Raw genomic sequence first — 20,034 nt, 5'->3', positions numbered from 1 at the left:
ACAAAACAGTCCCTTAGATTTTTAGCTTAAAATCAATTCCTTGTTTCCCAGGAGTTAGTCTGGTACAAGGCTCACTTCGTGATATACTTCGCAGCACCCACAACTGGAAAGATTTTACCATACATGTTGTTCTTTTTTACCGGTTAAGTATCTCCAGGAGTTTATACAACACATGTTTTCAGAGAACAGTCACAGATCTCTGTCATTTAACTAGGAATACTCTTTTATTGTATTCACTTATATCTCAATACAGGATACAGTGGTTTTGTTAATTGCTCAATTCTTTTATATGTGCTTACCTAGCCCCTCAAGAATACAGCCCATGATTCCTTTTTCACAGGAGAGACAGAAACATGTCAGAATATGAAGTCCATACTGCCTGAGTAAACAAAGAACGGTAAGGAGGCCTCTCATATTTATTCTCCTCCAACAAAGAAGCTGCAGCTTTTGAACTTTGCTAATTCCCTTGACTAGCCCAAGAACCTGACTCTTCTCCATGGTCCCAAACTCTTACCACCACAGACCATCAGTGAGCAGAAGCCTGTGGATTTCAGGCTGACAGACAGAACAAATAGCTTGGAGTTCATCTGAAACGGGGGGAAAAAATAGGGAGCTAATTTTGATAAGAGAATGAGTTTAAAGGTCTCGGGAGCAGGGAAAGAATGTAAGCAAGGAGACAGGAATGAGACAAGGAATGATTATGGATGTGCTGAAAAAGAAAATACAAAGCTCCTCAGGAAGGGGAAGGTTATACAAGAGGGAGGACAGGGGGAGGGGGAGGAAGCAAGGGAACACGATGATAGAAAAACACAGAAAAGATATCTGAATAAGCACAGTGAAGGAGTATTAGTGTAAACATACAGCTTTCCTACTTAATTGAATGTTTTATTCCCTCTACTATTAATTTTTTAGTATTTTCTCACTGGCTGTAAAAGAAGTTCTTTGAGCCTGCCAGTATGATATTTACAGTGGATAGGAGATAGAATCCCTCAACAAGCAACTTGATTGACATCATAGCTGCTATCCTAGTAACTTACAATCAGATTTCATCAACAGCCTGGAAGAAGGCTATCAGAAGCACTTCCCAGTTGCTCTCCTATCTGGTAAAGCAAAACAAAACAAAAAACAAAACAAAAAACCCCTCAAAAACCAAAAAACCCCACTTGCCCTAAAAAGGCAGAATCCAGTAAAAGCAGCAGCAGACCAGTAATGTGTGGGATGCTGAGTAAATGACCAGAGATTGAGGAAAAAGCAGATGATCTTCCATTTATGAGTTCACTGGTCCCTAGGTGTCAACATTCCTGGTATGTTCATTGACTCAACAAGCAGTCCTGCAATTTATTAGCTACATCTCTTCAAGTTTATAGTGCTGAAATGTGTAATTAATTTGTGTGTTGTTACAAAAGCTAACCTATTTCTGTGTTCTAGCTAGTTAGCTAGCCTGGGAATCTTTGTATATGTTGATTATTTATTGCTAAAAAAGTGAGTTATTGACATTTAGAGTCATCACAAAAGACTCTTGTAACTCAAAAAAATCTGTTCCTGGAAGTACTTTAAAAAAGCTGACCTTAATGCAAGTGATTGCATGAATCCAAATGAAAACACAGTAAGAGAAGGCTAGCTGGAAATTTCAACAATCTTTTAATCCTCTCACAATTCTTTATATTACTGGACCTCTTCAGGAAATACATGAGGCGACTGCAAACGGATGCGTGGTGCCTTTTAAACCCTTGTCAAAATTCTGCTTACTGAGCTAGAATCCCAAACAGTATAAAAAACATGAACTCAGGGGGCCACGATGCTCCTTGATTTACTCAGTTAAATAATACGAACCCATACTATCAGCTTTATTATCCATTATACTACTTATGCATCAAGATGGCACTCATCCTACTTTTGTAAGCAGGCTTTTTTGTCTTCTCTTGACAATAGAATCAGTCTATGATCATCTAACTATTTCAAGAAACCATTTATAATAGTCAGCAATTGACAATATAAATATAACACCGGAGTATGAACGTAACTTTAAAATCAGTTAGGGCTTGCAATATAGTTTTGAATACAACAGAGATGTCTATACATCAAGGCTGAATACATACCACTAAGCTGAATATACAACTAATATGAATTACATCACCAAGGAAACTATGTACTCTTGATGTGTGAAACATGTCCAAACATTTACTTTATCTTATAAGCATACGTATGTAGATTTCAAGTAAATCTGCATTTTGTATTGTTGCTATCCTTTCAGCTGGGGAAAATGAGTAAGTATAAACCAGGAAAAACATAAGAATAAAGAGGAAAAAATAGGAAAGACTATTGCTTTCAGATTATATGATGTACAAAAAATTTCACTGAGACTAACATCTTACTAAAATAATAAAGTAAAAGCATAACTGCGAGCCTAAAAATAATTAAAGCAGAGTTCACCTTATTACCCAGATCACTCAAAAAGTTAGCCATATACAGTCTCCTTTGTAGTTAGGCATCTATTCCAAGCCAATCATTCCCCCTCTTTCTGTAGTCAGCCATTCCAAAGGCAAACTCATTCTGCCTATGGAGGGCACCTACTTTAGGATGGCATGGGTCACCATTTCCCCTTGACTTCAGAAGGAAGTCTATATAACTATCAACCAAATTTTCAGATGGCTAAAACCACACAACAGACATCTGAGGTTTTCCATTACTGTAACAGCTTATCACTGCCCTAATTTCCCTAGAACTGCAAAGACAGTAAAAAGCTACATCAAATCAGAGGTATCTGAGGCAGCTGGATTCTGAAATATGACTTTTTGAACACCAAACCTAGCCTTACTTGAAAAATCTGGAACTGAAAAAAAAAAAAAAGGGAAAATATTTTTATTAATATTGTTCTTTGCAGAGCTCTACGAGTATGAAACACTGACCACTTTTTGTAATAAAAGATGAGTAACGTTTAATTAATTGATTTATGTATGCTTTATCCTGGCTTAATGTTATTTTATCTTTTTCATCTAGTATAAAAATAAAGAACAAAAAGGTACATGAAGATCTAAAAAACAACTTTGCACAAAATCTAGGATGATAATCAAAGTTGTTTGGCTTGTTCAGTCACATAACTTTAGAAAGGGATATTCATGGAAAAAATCAACGGGGGGAGAACGTGACTAAAAAAGTGAGAAAAATGTAGTTTGTGAAAAAGATTGTTTATGTCTTCTTTACAAGACAAATGAACTGAACCACAAAGACAGAATTTTTATATTACATTAAATTTTAAATAAAGCTGCATGAGAAATATTTCTGTTAAATGAGGCATTAAAAAAAAAAAGGAGATCCTCCTCACACTTCACTGCCATTCCATCAAAACCTGATGTATAAGGAGAAAAGGCATAAGATGACATGAATTTCAAAATAAAGGCAAAAGTAGAAAATAATGCAATAAAAAAAAAAATTAGTAAACATGTGCAAGAATGTTAAAACTGTTGCTACAGCTAGCTCAAATTTGTATTTACTCAAGTTTGTGCCGGCTCCTTTTTCTGTACAAATAAAACAAGTGTTTGAGGCACCTTTCTCTTCTTTTTATTTCCTGTATCAGTTGAATTAAATTGTAAGAGATTACTTTTTTAAAAAAATCTAGATTCTCTTCTAGTTTTCTAAGTAATTAAATAACATCTTTTTGAAGACAAATTATGATGTTTTAGCAAGAAAAGTTCTGACTATAACTAGATAAACCCAGCAACCACAGGAAAGGCCATTCCACCCAACTTTAGCGATAAACTCTGTAAAGCGTGCTGCATCTACTCTAAAAAACCCACAGAGCACTAAAGAGGCTTTCTCATAGGCATGTAGGACATGTCACATACCTGCCATCATGGTGAAATCTGGGCACAGCTTGCTTGTGTTCTGGATGGCAATCTATGTCAGGCACTTCACCAGTCTTAACACAAGGCCTAAGAAATAGAAGCAAAACAAAAAATTCCATCAGCATCCACATTTACAACGTCTGCAAACAAAGGTGCCTTCCACGTCATGCTATCCATCACCTTGCTCTTGTGTGTTGTCATTCAGTTTGTTCCATGACAGAAAGGGCAAAAGCCATGTGTACCTCGTTTAGGCTTACCCAGTTCAACAGTGAGATCTGAAGAGAAGAATTAGCCTGGCTACAATTGAAACATACTGTTGTAAGCATTTTGCCAGCCACTATCATCCTGGCACTGTACATTGCCACATACTTTTGTATACTACTTGATGAAGAATTTCTAGCCAATACACCCATCTGTTATGTAAGTGAAAATAATCCCATACAAATAAAACAAGGAAAATATGCTTGCAAATCTATAATAAATTTGGGTTTCTATAACTATCAACATTTGAAGTTTTATGAAGGTCTACCCTAAAAATAACCCCTTGTTATGCATTATCAATTAAGAGTAAATATTTAATGAGCAGCTAGTTGTACAAAATTGTATCTTAAGTTTACTTGAAGACTACAGCAAATTATACAAAGTTTAAGGTATTTTAAAATAAAAGTATGTTGAAAGTAGTTATTTAAAACTAAAAACAACTCTAAAGCTGAAAACTCAAAAAGAACAGTGTGGCACACACTTCAATTCAATCTTGATCTAGGAGATCAAAAGGCTATTGCCAAAAAATTTATCTGTGGTAATAAATCTTCAGAACCAGAGTTAGAGCAGTTCACAGTCAATGGAGTGGAACAAAAGACAACATTTAGGGAGTGGGCAATCTGCTCATGACAGGGACAGAACCAAACTGCTACAGACAGCTTCCTTCCTCTACTACTGAATGTATGGCAACTGTTTATTTTTAACTTGGACCTCATGCTTCTGGAAATGTAAACAATACTCCACCAATATTTCAAAATAATGGAAGACTACTCCAATTAGCTTTATAGGATGAACACATAAGATGTCTACATTCACTCGAAGTTTTGGTATTTTACTGAATTCAAGCTCTAAACCAGAATGTTTTGGTTACAGAAGACATGCTTGAGTTGCCAAAAAGCATTTAGTTGTAACCTATGAAAAGTACTGTGAGCCCAAATAAAGATGTTACTTTTTCTTCCAAGAGACAATGAACTTGTACTCAATTTAGAGGTGAAAAATATACACCAAAGGAATATTTTTATATTTGGTAAAGCTATGTATCTTGTAAAATTAAATATCTAAATCCAATTCTTAAATATTGATCTTATATAATAACAGCTTAACAGTTTATACTAAAATGATACTACATCTGAATGAAAACCTCTGTAAACATTTATACTATTCTAAGTCATAAAAAATACATGCCCTATATTAACTTTCTAAAACTACTGAAATATTTACAGGATAATGAGTTCTTTTCAGTATAAACACTAAAATGCAGCAGACTTTACTTGACCTCTTTTGGATGCTATACCATACTGAACTGAGTTGTGGAATACGTTTTCACCATCCTAAAAATCTCTAAGAATCTCTCATTGTCATTTGCAGTAATTCTCCAGCACAAAGTTAATTAGAAGTGCTAACTTACATTTCGATTCTTTTTAATTAAAGAAAATAAATGTTATTTCCTAGGCAGGTCAACATAAAAGAAATTAAAATTCTAAAGTTATTAGCTATTATAGTGTAACCTGCCAACCAAAATTACTTTGTAATGGCTAAAAAAAACTCTTCAGATATACATTTGATACTCCTTGATAAACTAAGACATCTATATATCATGAATAAACCATGGAAATGCTAATGGAACTAGGATCTGCATGTCTCCAGGGTATCTGCAAAAATCCATTCCAAGTTGCTAGTGCTACACGAACTGTATAAATTTGAATGAAAAACTTTAATGGAGTTGGTAGCTGAATCCTTGCTGTTATCAGATACCTCGCTGAAACTCTAATCACCCCAACTGGCACGTTCATGAAGAATCTCAGGAAAGAAAGAGGATCTGAACTACCTGTGTGTGGGAATTAACTGCTGATGTCCTGTATTTCCTACATGTTACTATCTTGAAGAAGGAAAATTTAAAGTACCAGTAATAATAAATATTTTCTCAATGCATTAGGTTCTTCTTTGTCTTGAACTGCAAGTGACACAGAGACTTATTCTCTCAAAGACAATATTCTCATTTCTCTTATTCATGATTTTATTAAAAAACGAAGTGCAAAGAAATTATTGGGAAAAAAAAGTATATTCTCTAGGAGAAATCCTGTTCCGTGCAGAAGACTGCTGAAAGATATTCAATACTAGCTAAGAACTTTTTGATACAATATTCAAAAAATGTCCTGATAGTCAGAGAGAGAAGCGCCTACAGCTTTCAACCCATTTGGAGATGAAAGTCTGGACGTTTCTCGAAGAAGCAGCTATACAAAGGGCCCTATAGAAAGGGAAGGAAGTTCTCTTCATGCATTTTGATTTTTGCCTTCTACAATTAGACACACTAATCATTACAGGTTCAACTTGCTGCTATGGAAACTGTACAGAGTAGCTACTCCCCTTTGGCAATGGAGATGCTCCGACTACAACAGATGAAGGAAAAGTTAAATTCTGTCTGTTTTCACCTGATCTAATGAAAATTCTTACTTCGTCACTCATAACAATCCATTGCTATACTTCCACAAAAACAAGCTGGAAGAGGCCTCTATAAAACATGACACCATTTCTTCACATTATAGTTTCAGTGTAAAAAGGGCAGAATAAAGTAAATTACTTCCATTAAAAAGTGAAATAGTGAAAAGTGGAAGACCAATAGAGAAAAAGTGAATCAGTATTACAAAAAACAGCACTGAAAGATAATGCCTACGCTTAATAGAAGGCAATTTACACAGCCTGTTTAATTACTGAGTTTGAGGCATTGGTAACAGTTTATTTTAAATCAATCGGTGTTGTTGAACATGCAGTTTTATATCCAGATTGCATATGTAGTTAAAATACAAAAACATAAATCCTGGTTGGTCCTATATTTGCTTTACCATATCTAACCATTAATAATCCCATATTAAAGAAACACTTCCTGAACTACAACCATACTTGCCTAAAAGCAGCCATTAAATACTCAGCATTGCTATTGGGCAGAGAGGATTCCTAGAACCCATGTAGCTGTTCCACCTTTCCTCAGCATTCTGAAGAGCAGTGCACAACACCAACGGAATACTTCTCTTGTGACACGTTAACTAAAAAAAAAACCAAACAAACAAAACAAAAAAAAAAAAAAAACAACAAAACTCTCAGTAATTCTACCAGAGTAAAACTGGCAGTGTTCAGCAAAACTCATGTTCAGGGAGTTAAAAGAAAAAAAACCAAGAAATCAAATCACAGCTTAGACACTGTCTTTCACAAGACTTGAAAGAAATCAATATAAATGAAAACTGGGTTTACTTGCAATGGTCACAGAAGGTTTTACTTTAAAAGGAAGAGTTCTAGTTGTGTGTGTGTACAAGTCTCTTTGCTTCTTGTATAGTGAATAAATTGTTCAGACTCCAGTTGCCTAAAAAGAAATATGACCTCTGTAATTGCTGTCAAGGTCAATGAGAAACAGGGTAAGTGCTTAAGTGCTGGACATATAATTTACATCAGTCTGGAGCAATTTTAACATGAATTTTCAACCTGTTTCTTTACTCAAAACCTACAGTTTTGAAAAAAATAAAGTAATTTTGAGAAATTTATGATATGAGTCTATTTGGCAACATTTTCTGCTTTCAAATACATGCACTGCCTTTTTTGCAACCATCTATAGCAAGATTTAAAAGAACTGTGGATTTGAATAACTAAAATTAAAAGTCAAATGACATCACTTTCCCTTTGAAATACCAACAACCCCAAGATGCTCCAGGTTGAAAAAGACAAAAAAGCTGAACCACAAATAGTAACTTTATTTCATCACAATTTGGGCATATATTTTTTTTGCAATTACTTAACTGTTGTTAACATTTACTGAATTTTGCTGAAACGTCTCAATTCCAATATACAATCTGCAAAATTCAGTGTCTGGGCTACATCTGTTAACAAAATGCTGCTAAGAGAATGCAGATTTGTTTTTGTTAGATGGGAACATGCTCCCAATGGATTCCAGTAACAAGGTTGCATTGGTAGTGAAACGATAGATATCTGCAATGATTAATTCTGACCAAAATGTAGGCTTTATTTACCACTCCTGTTTAACACCTCCATAAACCCACCTGGTGCAGTTTTAAGATGAAAGTGACCTGGGATGCTAACAGATCAAAACTGATGCACAGTCCATTAACCAAATCAAAACACGCTATTCTTTATGATATTAAAAAAAAGGAAATGCAAGATGACAAAATTCATCTTCTTTCTTTCTCTTCCTTCACATCTATAGTTAAGAAAATACACAACTTTGGGACTATGCTAAGCTTATCATAAATGCAGGAAAACAAAGAGGAAGTTACTGAATATGCCCTTTTACAGCTTTGACCTAGGAAAACAAATAATCCCAGTATTCTAAGGATATTTAGTTTGCCATAGGAAAGCATACATATTCTCTGCACATCATAGATAACACTATCTTCCTTGGAAAAAGACACCTTGTCAAGCTCCCAAAGAAATATCTCGCTTTTAACTCATGTACTTGGCTACCTAGTAAAAACAAGATTTACTCCTAAATCCCCAAAATAACACAAGATTATGGCTATGGTAAGATCACACTGTATACTGCTTTTTTGTAATTCCTAAACTCACAATTTGGAATTGGTCAGTACCATGGTTAGGAACAGTTGGACAAGCAATGCAGTTACCAAGGGGCATTAGAATCTGATATAAAAAAATTGACCAAAACTGCTGCACTGCTAACAGATGTGGTAAAAGAAGGTAAAGACAATCTAAACTGCTACACAATACTATTAAGAAGATGTCATGTCATACTGTGTAACTCCACGTGCTGTAAGGGAAGTCCAAAACAAGGGCCAATTCCAGAGTAACTTTTCTTGTTAAGGCATATCACAGAATCTTTGAGTTGGAAGGGACCTCTTGAGATCACCTAGTCCATCCCACCCCACCCAAGCAGGGTCACCTACAGCAGGCTACCCAGGACCATGTTAAGTCAGGTTTTTACTCCCTCCACAACCTCTCTGGACAATGTGTTCTGGTGTTTGACCACCCTCACAAGAACAAATCTTTTTCTGTGTGTGTGAATATGTGGAATTTCATGCACTTTATTTTGTGCTCATTGACAGCTATATTGTCACTGGACACTACTACCAAGAAGAGTACGGCTCCCTCACCTTCATCCCCTCCTGCTAGCTATTTATACCCTTTGACAAGATCAGAGTCCCCCCACCCTTGAACCTTCTCCAGGCTGAACAGTCCCAGCTCTGAACTCTTTTCATAGGAAAGATACTCTAGTACCTTAGTCATCTTCATGGCCCCTCGCTGGACTCATGCCAGTACGTCCAAGTCTCTCTTGTACTTGGGAGCCCAGGATGGGACCGAGCATTCTAAATGTGGTCTCACCAGGACTAAGTAGAGGGGAAAGATCCCTCCCTCAACCTGCTGGCCACATTCTTCCTAATGCAGCCCAAGTTACTCTTGGCCTTCTTTATTGTGAGCGTGTTCCTGGCTCATGGTCAGTTTGGTGTCCACCAGGACCCTTCCCTGAAGGGCTGCTTTCCAACTGGTCAGTCCCCAGCACATACTGGTGCATGGGATCACTCCTCCCCAAGTACAGGATTTTTTTATTTCCCCTTACTGAAAGTCTTGAGGTTCCTCTTTGTCCATTTCTCCAGCATGTCCAAGTCTCTCTGACTGGTGGCACAACCATCTGGCACATCAGTCACTCCTCACAGTTTTATATCATCTGCAAACTTGACAAGGGTGCACTCTGTCCCATCATCTAGGTCATTCATGAAAATGTTAAATGGTACTGGGCCTAGTATTGATCCCTGAGGTACACCACTAGTGACTTGCCTCCAGCTGGACTTCAGACCACTCATCACAACTCTCTGGGCCCTGTCATTCAGCCAATTCTCAGTCTACCTCGCTGTCCACTTATCTAATCCATACCATACTTTCTCTGCTTGTTTATTAGGATATTATGAGCAATAGCATCTAAAGCCTTACTGAACTCAAAGTAAACAGCATGCATTGCCCTCCTCTCATCCATCAAACTGGTCGTCTCGTTATAGAAGGCTATCAGGTTGGTTAAGCATGGTTTCCCCTTCATAAAACCATGACAAATACTTTCAATCACCTTGTCCTTCACATTTCTGGAAATCATTTCCAGAATTAGTTGTTCCAAAACCTTCTCACCACCTGAGGTGAGGTTGAGCAGCCTGTAGTTCCACTTCTTGAAGACAGGGGTTACATGTGCTTTATTATAGTCATCAGAAACCTACTCTGATTACCACAACCTTTCAAAGATAATCAAGAGTCGCCTTGCAATGACATCAGTTAGATCCCACAGCACTCATGGGTGTAATCCACTAGGCCCTGTGAACTTACAGATGTGCAGTTTGTTCAAGTGTTCCCTAACCTGATCCTCCTCCACCAACAGTGAGTCTTTGTTGCTTCCTTCTTTTCCTTGGGTCTCAGGGACCTGGGATTCCTGAAAACTTTTCTCTGTATTAAGGGATATCTTAAAACATTGACCAAAATCAAAACATTTCTAGATTAAATACTATTCCCAACTTCCCCCCACAAAAGACTGTGCAAGAATAGTAGTATTTTCTTCCAGTACTACTCTACATGTAGTTATTTTAAGTTAGGTACTGCTAGTGCAGTTCATGACAATATGATGATGTATAGTAAAGAAATACCTCTGAAATCAAAAGGAACATTTACAGAAAAGCAATTCCATTGACTAAACTATTCAAAAATAATAAGACAAAACTAAAACAATTCCAGCTTAAAAAACACATTGTAGGTCTCTGTGTTTGGTCAAGTGAATGTCATTCTAAGAAGACAATGAAAAATAACTCCAATGAGCTCTCAGACAATGGGGCATACATCCAATAGACATATATCCCAAAACTCAGTAACGGAGGAGTGGACTCGAAGTGTCACCTCAGGCAGAGAAATGTCAGGCTATAGGAAAACTTATATTGATTTTTAGGTGAGCCTTACAGTAGCTAATACCAGTTGCTTTTAACAGTGATGAAAAGAAATACTACCCTTGCACATGAGAGTTTTTTTGACTATTGCATAGGGTTCTTTCCTAATGTAGAATGAACCCCACAGATTCAGAGTAATTTAAAGACTAAAACCAGAAACATATCAAAAAATACCACTGTGGTAGAGCCTCGCATGCAGCTCACCAGAAAAAGCACTTTGGTACAGTAAAATCTGTGTCCTTAAGGTCAATCCAGTTCAATCAAGTTCACGAATGTAAACATAATAGTAAGTCAAACCTTTACATTGATTTCTTTTTGGGCTGTCCTCCCCTTCAAATCTGCTGAAGTTGCATTACATTTCATTGATAAAGTTGCTGCAAAAGGAGCTGTGAAACGGACGTACATTTCTCAACCACGTGACTGCAGAACTACATGATAGATGACCTGGTGCATTGGGTCTGGCTGAGCCCCGCAGCAGCCCTCAGAGTGCTGTGCTTGTATTGGTAGCTAGAAAGGGGGTGATAACACACCAGGGGTTTGAATACTGCTGAGCAGTGCTCACACAGCAGCAAGGCTGTCTCTCTAACCTTGCCTGCTACTGCTACAGCCACCACCCATTCACCCACCCCCCACCACCAGTAGGCTGAATGTGGGCAAGATCTTGGGAGGGGACACTGCCAGGAGAGCTGACCCAAAGTGACCAGTGGGATATTCCATTCCTTATAACTTTTATATCTGAGCAGATGTTAAGAGAAAGGGGGAAGAAGCTGGGGGGTATTTGTCATTTACAAAATTTGTCTTCAGGTGCAATTGCTATGTGTACTCAAGCCCTGTTTCCCAGGAAGTGGCCAAACATCGCCTGCTGATGGGAAGTAGAGAATACATCTTTTGTTTTCCTTCACTTCCATGTGTGCAACATTTGCTATTGCTTCATTACACTGCCTTTGACTTGACCCTCAAGTGTTTTTTTCCTCTTATTTTCTCCCCGCCCTGTTCTGTTGAGGAGGGGAGCAACAGAGCACCTTGGTGGGCACCTGGTGTCAAGCCAAGGTCAACTCACCATGTCTGGGTTTAAGATTGCAGGTGGCAACTTTTGCTATTCACACAGAGGACAGAAAACGAATTAAATACATTAGTAAATTTCAGTGGATGGGAACCATACACAGCACCAGAGTGAAGGACTGAGATTCTATCAATAGTGGAAATCAGTGCTTCTCACAGTGCCATCTGGTAAACATCATTTAATGTAACAGGAACAGGAAGTATAAACATGATATACAGACATATGCATTTCCAGATTCTGTGGTTACTAAGCTAATTTGTAGTGGAAGCTTGGAAAATGCTTCCAGGGATACTGCCAGGTAAGACTCTGTCAGTGCCTCTAATAACCATTGAGAGACAAGAAGTTCTGCTGTGCCAGACTTTGATTAAGGACAAACTTTGAAATCAAGAATCTCTGTTGCATATGCAAGAAGGCTGAATTACATACATGCATTGTAAGTACCAGAAGTGTTCTTTCACACATGGAAAAATATTGTCTGTTGAAGACAAAAGAAAGTATGGCTCCAAAATCTGGGTGCCAGACATGCCGTAAAACTGCACAAAAATATGAAGAGGGGAAAGAAAAAAAAAAAAAAGAACCCATGCCCCCTTCCCCACTCCACCCCCCTAAATAAAACCCACAACCAAACAAAAAATAAATCCATATACTGCCCAGGTACAACAAGCCAACAAATACCTCAATGGGAGGCAAAGCTTTTCCCCAGCAACACCTGGAAGTACAGAGTCAATTCCAGGAGCTATTGTAGACTGAAGCAAAGGAGATCCCAAAAATGTAACAGGCCTATTATGGAAGTGACAAGAAAATAAGCTTTACAAAAATCAGCACATGAAATGGGATTTTTTCTCAATATGCAGAGAACTAACAGGTGAATTTTCTTTCCTTTTTTTTTTTAATTATTAAAGATGTTCCAACCCTCTCTTCACCTTTCTCCCCCAGACCCCAACAATCAACTCAATTCTTTCTACAGAGAGACCTGCAGAACAGAGAGGGAAAAGGGGTCCATCAGGCAGCCTAGCACAACTAAATAACTAATCCAGAACTACACATGTAGCTATAAGATGTTTACCAACCAGAAGTGTCACTATCATCATGATGCTGCAGTTAAAGAAATTAAGTTTCTTCAATGCTCTTTGCTGTAATCCTCTATATTCAAATTTTGTGACAAATCTTTACTTCTGTGATCTTAATCTAAAAATTCAGAATTATGTCATTAATCAACATAGTGTCTACAGGAAAAAAAAAATCCACAGCTTTCTTCCACCATAAAACAGTAACTTGTCCCATACATTTGCTTTCATTTTATATTAACTGCAAAGGCAAAGAATCAGACACCAGCATTTGCTTGTCCCCTTGACTTTTCATTCAACATTTTTTATGAGTTGTAAAGACCACTAAGAAATACCCACCCAGGTGTAAATGGATGGTGTAAACAAACCGAAATTACAAAATTAATTACAGCACCAATTTCTCATGACAATTCACACAGATCTTCACTCTTGTATCAGAAAACACCAGCAACACAAGTACACCTGTTTTGCTAGCCCTCTTTGGCAGGGGAACTCTTTACAGACACAACGGAAGGATCACACTGGAAAAGGCCAGACAAACACAGCCAGAACATAATCACCAAGCAGAGAGCAATAACCTTGGAGAAGAAACAAAAGAGAACAGCAAATCTTGCCATTCACATTAAGCAGGAAAGTCAATGGCAGCAAAACAGAGAAATACCAAGGTAGAAAGCAGTTCTGCTAACCTCCACATAGCTATCAAGAATCTCTTTTACTATGTATGGTCTATGTGTGTTTAGGAAGAATTGTTAACTCCCTGCAGCATGTTTGGACATGTAATCACTTTGGGATCAAATAATATTCCTGGCTTTCCTATGCAGTAGTAAAATACATCATCAATATGCTTTTCAACTACTATTTACATAATATGACTCATTAAGTCCTGTTTCATTGCCATTCTTCCATACACATAAAGAGGGAAAATAGTAACTCCATTCCAAAATGAAAGTGTGACAGCTATTCAAAGGAGGGAGACCATGTATAGACACCAATTCAGTGGTGCTGCAGCTGCCCACTTTAGACCTGAATTTGACCTAAAACAATAAACAACAAACTATAAGAGAATAAATAAGCTCTTCGAAAATACCTTTCTTAAAAATAGTGAATCTATTTAAATCAAAACAGGAATTACTATTCTCCAAATACTAAGTAAGCCTCATATTTGCGATGTTTTTTAATTGAGGCTTAAAAATCATTAAAAAATAAATACACCTTACATAGTCCACACACATGCATGTAAATCCTCAACATCCAGTACATCTTTGACTTCATTTTTAGCCATGGAAAATTGAAAGGTTCAACACAGTAAAATTACTTGATCATGGTTTAACCTCAAACCTGTGACAAAACCTGGAATATTGAACTCCCCTGTATCATTACTTTGTTTTAATCCAGTTGCGTAAAGGTAAAATCTGCTTGCTGCAAACATTTAGACATGGTTCCCCCAGGCCTCGCTCAGAGATTGTGAGTTAACTGATAGAGGACACCAAGCTCACAACCATCTAACAAAATGAACTGCAGTACTGTTACATTCAATAGGTGTAACAACGCATGCCTTCCATACACACAGCTACAACAGGAAGAATTCGGTATCATCATTTAACTCGTGCTCAAGGGGGCCCCCCGGGGTCAAAGTAACTGGCAGTTCCAGCTCCCCAGCGCTCAGACACTCACCCCACCTAGTGCAACTAAGAGACACTTTGTGGTTCCTACAGCTTCAGTGACTTGGATGGACAATTTAAAAGTTCATCTGCAGGCTACACAGGAGTCTCATTACAGAAGGCCCCGAGTTGGGATGACATCAAGCACAAACACAGAACCCTTCTCTGCTCTTCATACTGCAGAGAATACAGGAAAGGTATTCCGAATATTACATCAGGCAAATAAAGGTCCTATGCCAGATTTTGATTTGAGATGACGTATACACCTTGATGCTGCTTATTGCCTCATGCAAGATTTAGAGACAGTTCTAGGAGAACTGAGACAATTCTCACCTGAATTTTTTATTTCAGAGTAATATTAAATGACCAACTGACTCTGCTTCCATCAGTCTACGACATCCCATATCATTTAAATACATGCATTTTAAAAGCACCGATTTTCAACATCAATAAAACAACATATTGGGGGATGGGGGAAGACGGCACTAGTATCAACATGATTGCAACTGAACAAAATGTGAGGCAAATAAACCATTTGGCTGCAACTACAAAAAGCAATTTAGCCACTGGAACTCCATGCTGACTTTCTGCTTTCTTGTACAAGAGAGGCATGAAAACCTGCTACTGACATAAAACACAGAAGAGCATCTGTCAAAATACTGCGCTCTGATCTTAAACTGGCAGGGTTGCAGAGAACAACTCTGCTTCTACCTAAAGAACTAAACAAATCACTGGTTTCATCAAATCTTAATGGACTTCAATTTCAAAATTAGCAGCAAATGTTAATACTGCTAACTCAACAATGCCTGTGTACAAAATGGAATGAAAAAAAAATCAGATTGATGATCTAACAGTAATAAAACTTCTTTGGGCCAGTATCAGCATTTTTGAGTGGTCATGTGAATACCCTTCCTCTCCAGGTGAAAATGAGACACCTGTTACATGCAATCATGTTACCAAGCACAGGACAGGACCAGACCAAAGGATGTAGAAGACAGTAAATGAGATAATATCAGTCATTTAGTTTGAGTGCAACACATAGAATTGTTTGTGTAGGGGATATTAAACATACATGACCAATAATAACATAAATAATAAGACTGTTACTGAGTACTTCAGTCAATTCTGCAAAGATAAAAATTAATATTTTAGAATTTTAAAAAGTTTTTAAAGAATGCAGTAATTTCCAGCAGATTCCAACATTGTTGCTGTATAAAATAAACCCAGCATTTTGCAGATTGTACCTGGTTTAAAACCTGAGTACAGCCCACAGTGAGAAAAACATACACAAGTTGCAAATAAGTTAGCCCCCAAAATACATAGAGCACGGACTGAGGTTCTCCTGTTTTGCCTGAGTATTGCCCACCAGGAGTTAGTACCTATTACATCTTAGAGAAATAAAATAGAATACACAACCCCAAGAAGCCATTTCACAATAACTACTGTGTAATTTTTTCCCTAAGAGGCCTTACAGAGTAAGTAGTGAAACACGGACTTCTGAAAGGTTCCCGGATACTGGTAGTAGGTAGGTAAAGATGAGGAAGTCGATTCTTCACAACTCCCTTGTCTCAGAAAGGTCAAAGAGACAATTGCTAGTAGGAAGCGCATCTCATAGAGTGATGATTTGATAAAAGACTACATTTAGGTTTGTACAGAAGTGGAAGGCAAAATGCCCAAATGTTACGTTTACAATCTTGGGCTATCAATCCAAAATTACTAAAGATCTTGTTTGCTAAAAAGGAAAGGTGACAGCTCTTTTCTCTTGTTTTTATCTTGGATTTCTAGGTTTTGAGTTTTGTTCAATTATTGATCTTGACCATGCTTATACACTGTTTGTGATGACTGGTCACCTCAGATATACCATATTCTCTATTCTCTGATTTTATGCCAAATTTCAATTAAAAAGTAAAGCAATTTAACACATGAGTAAGGACTTCATAGTGATCCCAAATTCTTCAGACAAAAACTTTTGTGGAAAACACAGACCAACTCAAATACTAGTGAAATTATTCCTTCAGTTCATCAGTGTCTTCATAATCACAATAATGATTTTTATAGATATATTCAGATACTAATATAAATGGTCATGAACATCAAAGAAAATTCTCAATTTTTATTTAAGTAAATGCTGGGTGATTCTTCATATCATATCCACCAAGTTGCAATTAGAAGTACCTGTGGCACCCGGCTGACTAAGTTTTCTGTATAGGGGAATACACACGATAGTATGTTGTGCATAATCCGTGTCTATGGTGATACATGTCTGTTTATAGCAGGCAATATAAAAAAGGATTAAATAGGATTTGTGATAAGGATTTGTGCATGATTTGTTTCAGTTTAGCACTTTTTAGATGTTATGACATCATAGTTAATTCCAAACCTCTTGATGAGGTTGACCTGATTATAAGAGTATCATATTCCCACTTGGGTACAAGAGAAAAAAGAATACTAAATAGCACAGCTGACGCCCTTCCCAAAGGCACCATCAAACATTTCATTGAAGATCTGAAGCTGTAACAACTCAAAATCCCAGCCTTTAAAAAAACCTTACACATGAACATTACCACTTACTGTTTCAATAAAACAGTTCTAATATTAGAGCTACAGCTCTCCTGTACAGATTCCTTGTTTCACTTTGTCAGAATCTATGTAATAAGAGGTATTAAAATTGAATAATCACCCATTATTATGGGTAAGAAAGATCACCCATTATTAACATGCTGCATTAATTACCTTACTAATGAAGTTAATTCTGCAAAATAAGGAACACTCAAGACTTCAAAATGGAATCAAACTTTCATTGTGTCAATGGCAGCCAACTCGTACACGTTAGTCCCGTAGGAATATAAACTTAAAATTCCTTCAGAGAGGCCAGTGCGATTTCCTGTAACCATGGCAAACTGTTGCCTCCTCTATCAGTTCACTTTATCCTGTCTTTTCAACAGCTCCTCCACAGAAGCTTCTACCATTGACTGTTGCCTCTAAGCAAATAAATGAAATATCCTTCTCTCCATTTGTGCCTCAGCAGAACAGCTATCATGGAAATCTGCTGTCTAATCACAGTAAAAATTCCAGAGAACCACTGTACTATTGTTTCAGTAGGTATGCAGCAGAAGAAACACTGTATCAGACAAGTTTCAAATAAAATCTGAAATGCAAGATATAATAGAAAAAAATAGTTACAGGATCAGGAGCAGCAAGTCCAGCATAGAAAGAATATGAAACACCTCTCTACTCATACCTAAAACACAAAAAACCCCACGCTTACTAAATTCACCGCATAAGCTGCCCATGTAACAACACTTGCAACACTACTACAGTCCCTTTACACCCAAGACATGAAAACAGAAATAGCTCAGTACTCAGATATCTGCAACTGTGAGGACTAGAATTCCAATCACTTGCTCTGTCAGATCAAAGCAAAGCACAATGATCTTATGCAATACTTGTTTCTTGGATTGCATCAACATTTACTTTGTGAAATATTTAGATGATTTTAAGTACAGATTTTATCTTTTCAGATCTGAGTCAGAATCAGAAGTACAAATGAGCAGGGTGTTTGGCTGCCTCTTTAATTGAAAGCAGGGAGTTTGTGCTGGTGACACCAATAATGAAATATGATCTTTTTGTTGAAAGATGGAGGACATAGCTGAAGCCATAAATCATTAGTCTTTCTGAATGCCGAACTCAAAAGCATGCCTTGCTTTCCCTCGGCTTGCCATCAAACATCCATCCTCAGTAGGGCCAAATCACACAGTTCTTCCAACGGATACTTCTAAAATATTTTTTTCCACAGGATCTGCTGCAGTGATTTAGGGCCGTCCCTGGATTCTGTATAATTTTCTCCTTTCCCTTTAGTTCACCAATATAGGTTTTTTCTTCTCTCCGGACTCAGCACCTCACAACAGCACAATTACATGACCTCTCACTCTGCAAAACAGGATTCAACCACCTCAGTAGACATGTGAGCAGGACAATTGTAAAACCTCCTTGGGGGAGGACTACAGTGCCTCTAGGAAGGTGACTGGTTAGGCCCATACAGGATGCACCTTTTGAGATGCCCAGTGTCTCTTGAAGAACAAGGTACAATCTACACTCCTTCGAAAGCAGGTTTATTCAAATTCACCTGCATCATCCCCGAGGAGGTTACAGTGACCTCCATTCCTAATATCATTTTAACACTATGGGTATTTGGGGGAGATGACAAATGAATGACCAGGATTAGAATAGAATCAATTCTGTAACTACAAATAGGGTCAGGGCAGACAGTCAGGGAGCTGTCATTAAAACCACGTTGTTGTTGTTGTTGCTATTGATTGCTAGTTTTTCTAATACAAACAATTATAAAATCAGACAATGATGTGGCAGCATATGAAATGGAAAATAAGAGTATCCTGTATTTTCAAGAAAGCAGAATTTATGTTGTTTTTTAAATATTACTCAAGAATACCTTTACAAAATCTGTACCATCAGGTAGCATGAATTTATGACATTCCAGTGAAATTTGTACCCTAACAACACAAGTTATGGAACCCAACCATAAGCATGTGATCTGGAATGGAACTTGGCACAAACATACTTTAGCTAGAGAATTGCCTTTGAAAGATACAATCGGAAAATTTAGCAGTATATAGGATACAGATCAATAAAAAAAACCCCAAACAAACAACAACCTATATTAGCACCTGAGATGAAGATACTCCATTTCTACCTGTGTTTGCAGGTGGACTTTTTTGCCTGATGCATAATAAGTCTGCAGCATGAACAAACCCCTTTATGAGAATGATTTTTTTGGTGTCTGATAAGGACTGAGCTTGCCTATAATGAGGATAACATTGCAAGTTCTTTCCTTTATTCAGATACTTCCATTTTCTCTAATAATTTTAATTTATTGGTGATGGACTTTTTTCTCTTCCCCTCAATACAACATTACCCAAATCCTTCCAATAATCCCTATGCTTACAACCACCATCACCAATTATTTCTGTCTTGCCTACCTGCTGGGCAAACACCAGCGTATGTTGTAACTGGAAGATTGTGCTTATCAGTTGGTAAGGCTGCACATGCAGAGTGGCTGACGGCTGTACCTGTTCTGAACAGGAGACCAAACAGAGCGTTTTGCATTTCTGATGCTTCAGGGTTGCACAAGGCCTTAAGACAGTATATTGAGCAGGCCTTGTGTAAAAATACAGTATCAAA

General features: G+C 37.4%; 1 long non-coding RNA gene across 1 annotated transcript in view; it reads right to left on the bottom strand.

Moving 5' to 3' along the window:
* Window positions 1–3,934, bottom strand: part of LOC129784801 (uncharacterized) — a 116,517-nt gene extending 112,583 nt beyond the window's left edge. The window contains exon 1 of the long non-coding RNA XR_008747896.1: window positions 3,846–3,934. This is a non-coding gene — a long non-coding RNA (uncharacterized LOC129784801). The remainder of the gene's footprint in view (window positions 1–3,845) is intronic.
* Between the last annotated feature and the right edge of the window lie 16,100 nt (window positions 3,935–20,034).

This window comes from Falco peregrinus, chromosome 6, assembly GCF_023634155.1.
Source record: "Falco peregrinus isolate bFalPer1 chromosome 6, bFalPer1.pri, whole genome shotgun sequence".
Classification (NCBI taxonomy): Eukaryota; Metazoa; Chordata; class Aves; order Falconiformes; family Falconidae; genus Falco; species Falco peregrinus.
This window is presented reverse-complemented; position numbering and strand designations above follow the sequence as displayed.